General features: G+C 31.4%; 1 pseudogene; it reads right to left on the bottom strand.

The window, feature by feature from the left end:
• Nucleotides 1-1614: 1614 nt before the first annotated feature.
• Nucleotides 1615-1690, bottom strand: LOC140637452 (U2 spliceosomal RNA; annotated as a pseudogene).
• Nucleotides 1691-8446: the final 6756 nt, after the last annotated feature.

Here is an 8446-nt window from a genome sequence, read left to right as displayed (position 1 = left end):
GACAGATCTTGACATACCCTCAATAATAAGATTATATCAAGAATAAATCATATGGTTCAAACAATCTCGAAGGTTTGAAAGACAAGAGGTAGTGCAAAGTTAAACAAGAGGGATCGTTACCTATACAAAGCTACTTCTTCAAGACTAGGAGAGGTAGCTATTTCACCTAATACAGAGAAATAAACACAAAGAGATAAACAAAATCAGGAGGCAAGGAGATTATGTTCCAAACAAAAGAATACAACAAAACCTCATGAAGGATCCTAATGGCACTGAGGAGGGCACTTGATGGGATGAGCACTGGTTGTTATACTATATTTTGGTGAATTGTATTTAAATTTAAAAAATGTAAAAAAAAAAAAAAAGAAAGAAAAAGGATCCTAATGATACAGAGATAAGTTATCTATATGATAAAGAATTCAAAGTAATAGTCATAAAGATGCTCACTGAACTTAGAAGAAGAATGGATGAATACAGTGAGAAATCCAACAATGAGAAAACATAAGGAAATACCAAAAAAGTCACAGAACTGAAGAGTTCAATAACTAAACTGAAAAATACATTAGAGGGCTTCAACAACAGACTGGATAAAGTAGACATATAGATCAGTGAACAAAAAGATAAAGCAATAGGACTCCCCAGATAAGGCAGCAAAAAGAAACAAATAATAATATTAAGAAATGAAGATAACCTAAGGGACCTTTGTGGCAGTATCAAGTGGAACAACATTTGCATTATAGGGATCCCAGACAGACAGTCAGACAGAAAGAAAAAGAAAGAAAGCAAGCAAGCAAGAAAGAAAGAAGGACAGGCACAAATCTTTTTTTTTTTTTTTATTTATTTATGATAGTCACACAGAGAGAGAGAGAGAGAGAGGCAGAGACATTGGCAGAGGGAGAAGCAGGCTCCATGCACCGGGAGCCTGACGTGGGATTCGATCCCGGTCTCCGGATCGCACCCTGGGCCAAAGGCAGGCGTTAAACCGCTGTGCCACCCAGAGATCCCAACAGGTACAAATCTTATTTGAAGAAATAATGGCTGAAAACTTCCCTAACCTAAGGAAGGAAACAAACATTGACATCCAAGAATCCCAGGGTGTCCTAAACAAGATGAACCCAAAGAGAGGCACACTATAATTAAAATGCCAAAACTTAAAGAATCTTAAAAGTAATAAGAGAAAAACAAATTGTTATGTACAAGAGAAACCCCATAAGACTATAAGCAGATATTTCAGGAGAAATTTTGCAAGCCAGAGAGAGTGGCATGACATATTCAAAGTGTTGGGAAAAAAAAAAAAATCTTTCAACCCAGAATATTTAATCTAGTAAGGATATCATTCAGACTTACAAAAAAGAAAATGAGTTTTCCAGACAAGCAAAAATTAAAGTTGATCAGTATTAAACTAGCCTTATACGAAATACTAAAAGGATTTCTTCAAGCTGAAAAGAAATGTTGCCAATTAAGAAGAAAAAAAGAAAAGAAAAATCTCACTAAAAAAAGGTAAACATATAGTAAAGGCATTGGATTAATTACTTATAAAGCTACTAAGAAGGTTAAAAGACCAAAGTAGTAACATTAACTACCATACATAAATAATTAAGGGATCACAAAATAAAAGAATGTAAAAAGTGACATGAAAAACATGAAACAAATACTACACTTGATCTTAGCCAAAAGGCCAAGAAGCGATACTCAGCCATTAGAAATGACAAATACCCACCATTTGCTTCAACGTGGATGGAACTGGTGTATTATGCTGAGTGAAATAAGTCAATCTGAGAAGGACAGACATTATATGGTCTCATTCATTTGGGGAATATAAATAATAGTTAAAGGGAATAGAAGGGAAGGGAGAAGAAATGGGTAGGAAATATCAGAAAGGGAGACAGAACATAAAGACTCCTAACTCTGGGAAACGAACTAGGGGTGGTGGAAGGGGAGGAGGGCGGGGGGTGGGGGGTGAATGGGTGACGGGTACTGAGGGCGGCACTTGACGGGATGAGCACTGGGTGTTATTCTGTATGTTGGCAAATTGAACACCAATAAAAAATAAATTTATTATTAAAAAAAACATGAAAAAATAAAGAGTTTTGGAAGGTATTCCATCTAAGTTACTATTGACTTAAAGCAGACTGTTTTGTATATTGGATGATATATACAAATCTCATGGTAACAAGGAAAAACTTAAATACAAAAAAATAAAATAGTAAAGCAACCTAAGCATATTGCTAAAGAAAGTCATCATACCATAAGGGAAGAGAGAAAAAGGAACAGAGAGGAACAATGAAATCAGCCAAATCCATTAACAAAATGGCAATAAATACATACCTATTAATACATACTTTAAATATAAATGGATTAAATGCTCCAATCAAAAGACAAAGTGGCAGAATTAATTTCTTTGAGAAGACACATCTATATACTGCCTGTAAAAGATTTACTTCAGAAGTAAGTACACACATACACTGAAAGTGAAGGTATGGAAAAGAAAAATATTCCATGCAAATAGAAATTAAAAGAGACTTGGTATAGCTGTACTATATTAGGGAAAAATAAAAAACAAAAACAGACTTCAAAATAAAGACTGAATTAGAAGAGTGCATTATATAATGTAATGGTAAAGGGATCAATCCATCAAGAAGATATAATATTTGTAAATATATCTGCACTCAACATAGAAGCACCAAAAATATATAAAACAAATATTAACAGACCTAAAGGCAGGAATTGACAGTGATACAGTAATAGTAGGGAACTTTCAACCCCACTTACATCAATGGACAGATCATCCAGACAGAAAATCAATAAGGAAACATCAGACACATTAGACCACATAGACTTAACAGATATATATAGAACATTCCATCCAAAGCAGTTAAATACACATTCTTCTCAAGTGCACATGGAACATTCTCCAGGAGAGATCACATATTAGGCCTACAAAATGAAACTCAATAAATTAAAGAAGATTGAAATCATACCAAGCATCTTTTCTGACAATGGTATAAAACTAGAAATCTATTATAAGAGGAAAAAAATGGAAAAATACAAATATATGAATATCTTTAAAACATTGTTACTAAACAACTACTAGGTCACAGAAGAAATCAAAAGAGAAACAAAAGTACCTGAAGAAAATGAAAATAGGCCATAACGATATCTATGGGAATCAGGAAAAGCAGTTCTAAAAGGAAAGTTCATAGTAATATAGGCCTACTTCAAGAAATAAGAGAAATATCAAAGATTTTAACTTTAAACCTAAAGGCTCTAGAAAAAGAGCAAACAAAAAAAAATTAAAAAAAAAAAAAGAAAAAGAGCAAACAAAGCCTGAAGATAATAGTAAAAAGTAAATAAATATGAGTGGTTATAAAAGAAAAATATTAAAAATGGTCATATGAAAGATCAATGAAAGAGCTGGTTCTTTGGAAAGATAAAAGTGACAAACTTATCTACCTAGATTCACCAAGAATAAAAAGGAGGGTTCAAATAAACAACACCAGAAATGAAAGAGGAGAAGTTACAATTGATACCAAAGAAATATGAAGGATCCTAAGGGACTACTATGAACAATTATACTCCAAAAATACTGGACATCTTAGAAGAAATGGATAAAGTCCTAGAAATATACAATCTTCCAAGACTAAATCAGAAAGAAATAGAGAATCTGAATTGATAGATTACTAGTAAGAAGATTGAATCGGTAAACAAAAGCTCTCAGCAAACAAACCGGACCAGACAGCTTCACTGGTGAATTCTATGAAACATTTAAAAAAGAGTTAATATCCTTCTCAAATTTTTCCAAAAAATTGAAGATTTGAGAAAGTCTCTGAGCTTATTTTACAAAACTAGCATTACCCTGATTCCAAAACCAGAGAAGGAAATAATAAGAAAAGAATACTACAGGGGTGCCTGTGTGGCTCAGTTGGTTAAACGTATGCCTTTGAAGTCATGATCCTGGGATCCTGGAATTGATCTGATAGTTGGGCTCCCTGTTCAAAAGAGAGTCTGCTTCTCCCTCTCCCTCTGCCACCTCCTCCTGCTCGTGCTCTCTCTCTCTTTCTCAAATAAATAAAATTTTATAAAATTACAGGCCATTATCCCTGATGAATACTGGTGCAAAAATCCCCAACAAAATAATTACAAACTGGGCAGCCCAGGAGGCTCAGTGTTTTACCACTGCCTTCAGCCCAGGGCCTGATCCTGGAGTACGGGGATCAAGTCCCAGGTCAGGCTCCCTGCATGGAGTCTGCTTTTCACTCTGCCTGTGTCTCTGCCTCTCTCTCTCTCTTTTTTTTCTCTCTCTCTCTCTCTCTCTGTCTCTCATGAATAAATAAATAAAATCTTTAAAAAAAAAATTAAATCCAACAATTCATTAAAAGGATCATACATCATGATCAAGTGGCATTTATATCAGGGATGCAAGGATGGTTCAATGTCTATGAATCAGTGTGAAATACCACATTAACAAAATAAAAGATAAAAATCATATGATCGTCTCAGATGCAAAAAAGGCATTTGACAAGATTCAACATCCACTTATGATAACAACTCTCAACAAAGCAGGAATAAAGAAAATGTACCTCAACATAATTAAGGCCATATATGACAAATCCACAGCTAATATCATCCTTGATGGTAAAAAGCTAAAGCCTTTTCCTCTAAAATCAGGAACAAGAAATGGATGCCCACTATTCTCACTTTTCATTCAATACAGCATTGGTGGTAAAGGAGTGGGGCTAGGCAAAATGGGTGAAGGGGATTAAGAAGTTCAAACTTCTAGGAATAAATAATTCATGGGAATGTAAAGTACAGCATGAGGAATATAGTCAATAACATTGTATTAATTTTAATTTTTAAGGTGACAGATGATAACTAGACTTACTGCAGTGACCATTTTGCAATGCATACAAATGTCAAATCTATCTGAAACTAATATAATATTATATGCCAACTCTATCTTAATAAAAGAAAGTTCAGCTTAAGATGGAAAGAATAGTCAAATAAATCTTTTATAATTAACATAACTCATAATCAGTCACATCTTTGTTTATGGCTTCTCAGCACTTATGTGCAGTTAATTCAAATTTGCAATTAGATATTCTGTCCTAGTCATTGACTGGATCTCAAGCTTACTGAGTGTGAACTATGTTTTCTAAGTGAGTATTTTTAAAATAGCTCATATAAATACCTGAGATTAATAAATGACTAACACTGTAATTACTTTGAATTAAATCAGTTCAGAGATACAGTTGGAAAAATAATTTTAAGGTTCAATTTCCTGTTTAAAATTACAATTAGAATACATAGTTCATCATATATAGAGAGGGCCAGATAATACATAAAGACCTTTACAAAGGGGATCAAACACAAAAGGAACCAAGTGAAGCACAAAAAGAATTAATACAAAAATTTTAAAATACCACACATACATACACATGCATGTGTGTATATATGCATTGTTTGTTACCTCATTAAGAAGAGAAAGAAACACTAATACCAAATCTACTTGGAGTCATTAACCAGTCTGATAATGGTAGATCTTATATATTAAAAAATATATTTGTTTTAGATGTTCTCAATTCTCTAGGTATCTGTGACATAGTTTTATATATATATATAGTTATCACTGTTTTTTTATAGAAAGCTTAATATGATCAGATATGTCATAATATCATTAGTTGATTTAACTAACAATTAAATAGATATCAACCCAGGATATTTAACTAAAGACAGAATATATTTGATTAGATTTTCAATTCCAATATGCTATTCAAAAAATAGTCCTCAGTCTATTAAAGTAAGAATAAAAATTTACTGTAAATATTAAAAAGCTTAATTTTAACATTCTGAATTAATTTTACGTATTTGGAATTTTATGATATATGACAATCAGCTACAAATCCTATAAGCATCTAATGAATGGATATTTTACCTTATAATAATTTTTTATACTTCTTCCTCAAAACAAGACTCAAAAAAGAAAAAAAAAGAAAATGTACTTCATTTTTTATTTCAAGGTAAGCATGTTGATGTGCTGAAAAAGCATTAAATATATTTTAAGTATATAAAGGAACAAAAGATACAGAAATATCTATTTGGGATACTAAATAACAAGAAGTTTGGAAAAACAGTTAACATGGGACATGGGATTATCATAAACAATAATAAACAAAAAGTCATTGATTAAAGAATTACAATTAATGGTTAACCCACTGAAAATTTATGAGCAATAATATTTTAGAAATTAGATATAATACAATGATTTTCAAAAAGAATTGTTAAAATCAAATATTAAGTAATGAAAGATTATGATAAAAAATAGAAAAATTGTATAGACAAAGAAAACAGAGTATTCCAAGATTAGTTGTGTGCATAGTTGTCAATAAATATAGATAGATTGAATGGGAAAAAATTGCTAGTTTTTTATAATAAAATTGGAGATTTCATAAAATGAAGTATTTACAAATTTTCAAAGTAATAGATTTACATTTATAGTTTTTATTTTTTGTGGAAATTGACACATATTCTAAAATTTCTGTGAATATGTAAGTGATGCAAAGTAACTAAAACATTCTTGAAAAACAAAAAAAGAGGAAAATAGGGTTCAGGAAAGGGCTTGACTACAATTCAATTGGCAAAATATTTTTTTTTTCTAAATTTTTTCTAAATTTTCTAAAATTCCCTCTTAGAAAATTATAAATTCTTACCCCTATCTCACACTGTACAAAATCTAAATACCTAAGCATGAAAAGTAAGCATAACCTAAATATTAAAAAATATTTAATAGAAATACATAAAAATATAAAAATAAGATAGTAAGGCTTATAGAAGAAATTATAGGATAATATCCTCATGTTTTTAGGAGGACAAAAATTTATTATAAAGAATAAAAAGCATATTATTCATTAAAGTAAAGACTGATGACTAGGACTCAATAAAGTTAAGAATGTTTGCTTATAAAATTTGTAAAATATATTCACAATATATAGTCTATAAAAATTTTATGTAGAATATATAATTAACTTCTACAAATCAGTAAGACAAAAATAAATAATCTAATAATAAATACGGAAATATCTTGAATAGGTATTTAAAAGATATTAATAGAACTGAAAAGTATATGAGAATTTATTCAGTATCTCATCTCTCAGCTTGGCAATATTAGATGCTTGACAACACACTGTGTTAAAAGAGTCTGCTAGAAGCTGTGCACTCCCTGATATGACTGCAAATGGTACAACTGCCATGAAGGGAAATTTAGCAATGCATAACAAAACTACAAGATCTTTATGTAGTTTTAGCTTTTGAAAAATGTTAATATCCTCCATCTTAAAAATAATTAGGGGTGCCTGGGTGGCTCAATTAGTTAATCCTTGATTTCAGTTTAGGTCATGATCTCAGGATTGGTGAGATTAGGTCATGATCTCAGGATTGGTGAGACTGAGCCTGGTGTGGGGCTCTGTGCGAGCAGGGAAACTGCGTAAGATCTTCTTTCTCCCTCTCCCCCTTACCCCACTCTCATGCCCTCAGACTCTCTCTCTCTTCTCTCTCTCTCTCTCAAATAAACAAATAAAACTTTTAAAAAATTATATCAACAAATATGAAGTAATTTTAAAATTTGAATACAGACAAAAATAACCCTAATACTTTCAATAAACACAAAGAAGAAAATAACATCAAATTAATTTTTGAGACTATGCATTTAGGTGGATATATTCTAAGAACAAAATATCTTAAAAATCCTGTAATTAGGGCAGCCTGGGTGGCTCAGCGGTTTAATGCCACCTTCAGGCCAGGGCCTGATTCTGGAGACCCAGGATGGAGTCCCACATCAGGCTACCTGCATGGAGCCTGCTTCTCCCTCTGCCTGTGTCTCTGCCTCTCTCTCTCTGTGTGTCTCTCAAGAATAAATAAATAAATAAAATCTTTTTAAAAATCCTGCAATTAACTTAGTTTATTTCATGTTGGTAGTAAAATTGGTATAGTAGATCTCAAACTGTTTTCTGTGTAAAATATGGTTTAGTAAATAAATATAAGGTTCTTGAAAGTCAATTTTCTTACTATAAGAGAAGGAAGCTAGAAATAGAAAATGAAGAAATAAAAACTTTATAATAACATATTGGAATTTTGGTATCAGTATAAACTTTTTTAAGAAATGTATTTCCTAGCTCCTTGTATTGAAATGATCTGTCACACCTCAGTGGAAATAAGTATGTGTGTGTATAAATAACATCCAATTAATTTATGAGACTATATACTTAGGTGGATATATTCTCAAAACAAAATCATCTTAAAAATCTTGCAATTAACTTAGTTTCTTTCTAAGAAAAAAACTATATATATAGATATAGATAGATATAGATATAGATATAGATATAGATATAGATATAGATAGATCAGTTTTTTATTCCAAAAATCACTTCTTAAGAGGAGCACAGTTTCTGCA

This window comes from Canis lupus, chromosome 7 (genome assembly GCF_048164855.1).
Source record: "Canis lupus baileyi chromosome 7, mCanLup2.hap1, whole genome shotgun sequence".
Lineage (NCBI taxonomy): Eukaryota > Metazoa > Chordata > Mammalia > Carnivora > Canidae > Canis > Canis lupus.
The sequence above is the reverse complement of the archived record's forward strand: the minus strand, read 5'-3'. Positions and strand labels throughout refer to the sequence as shown.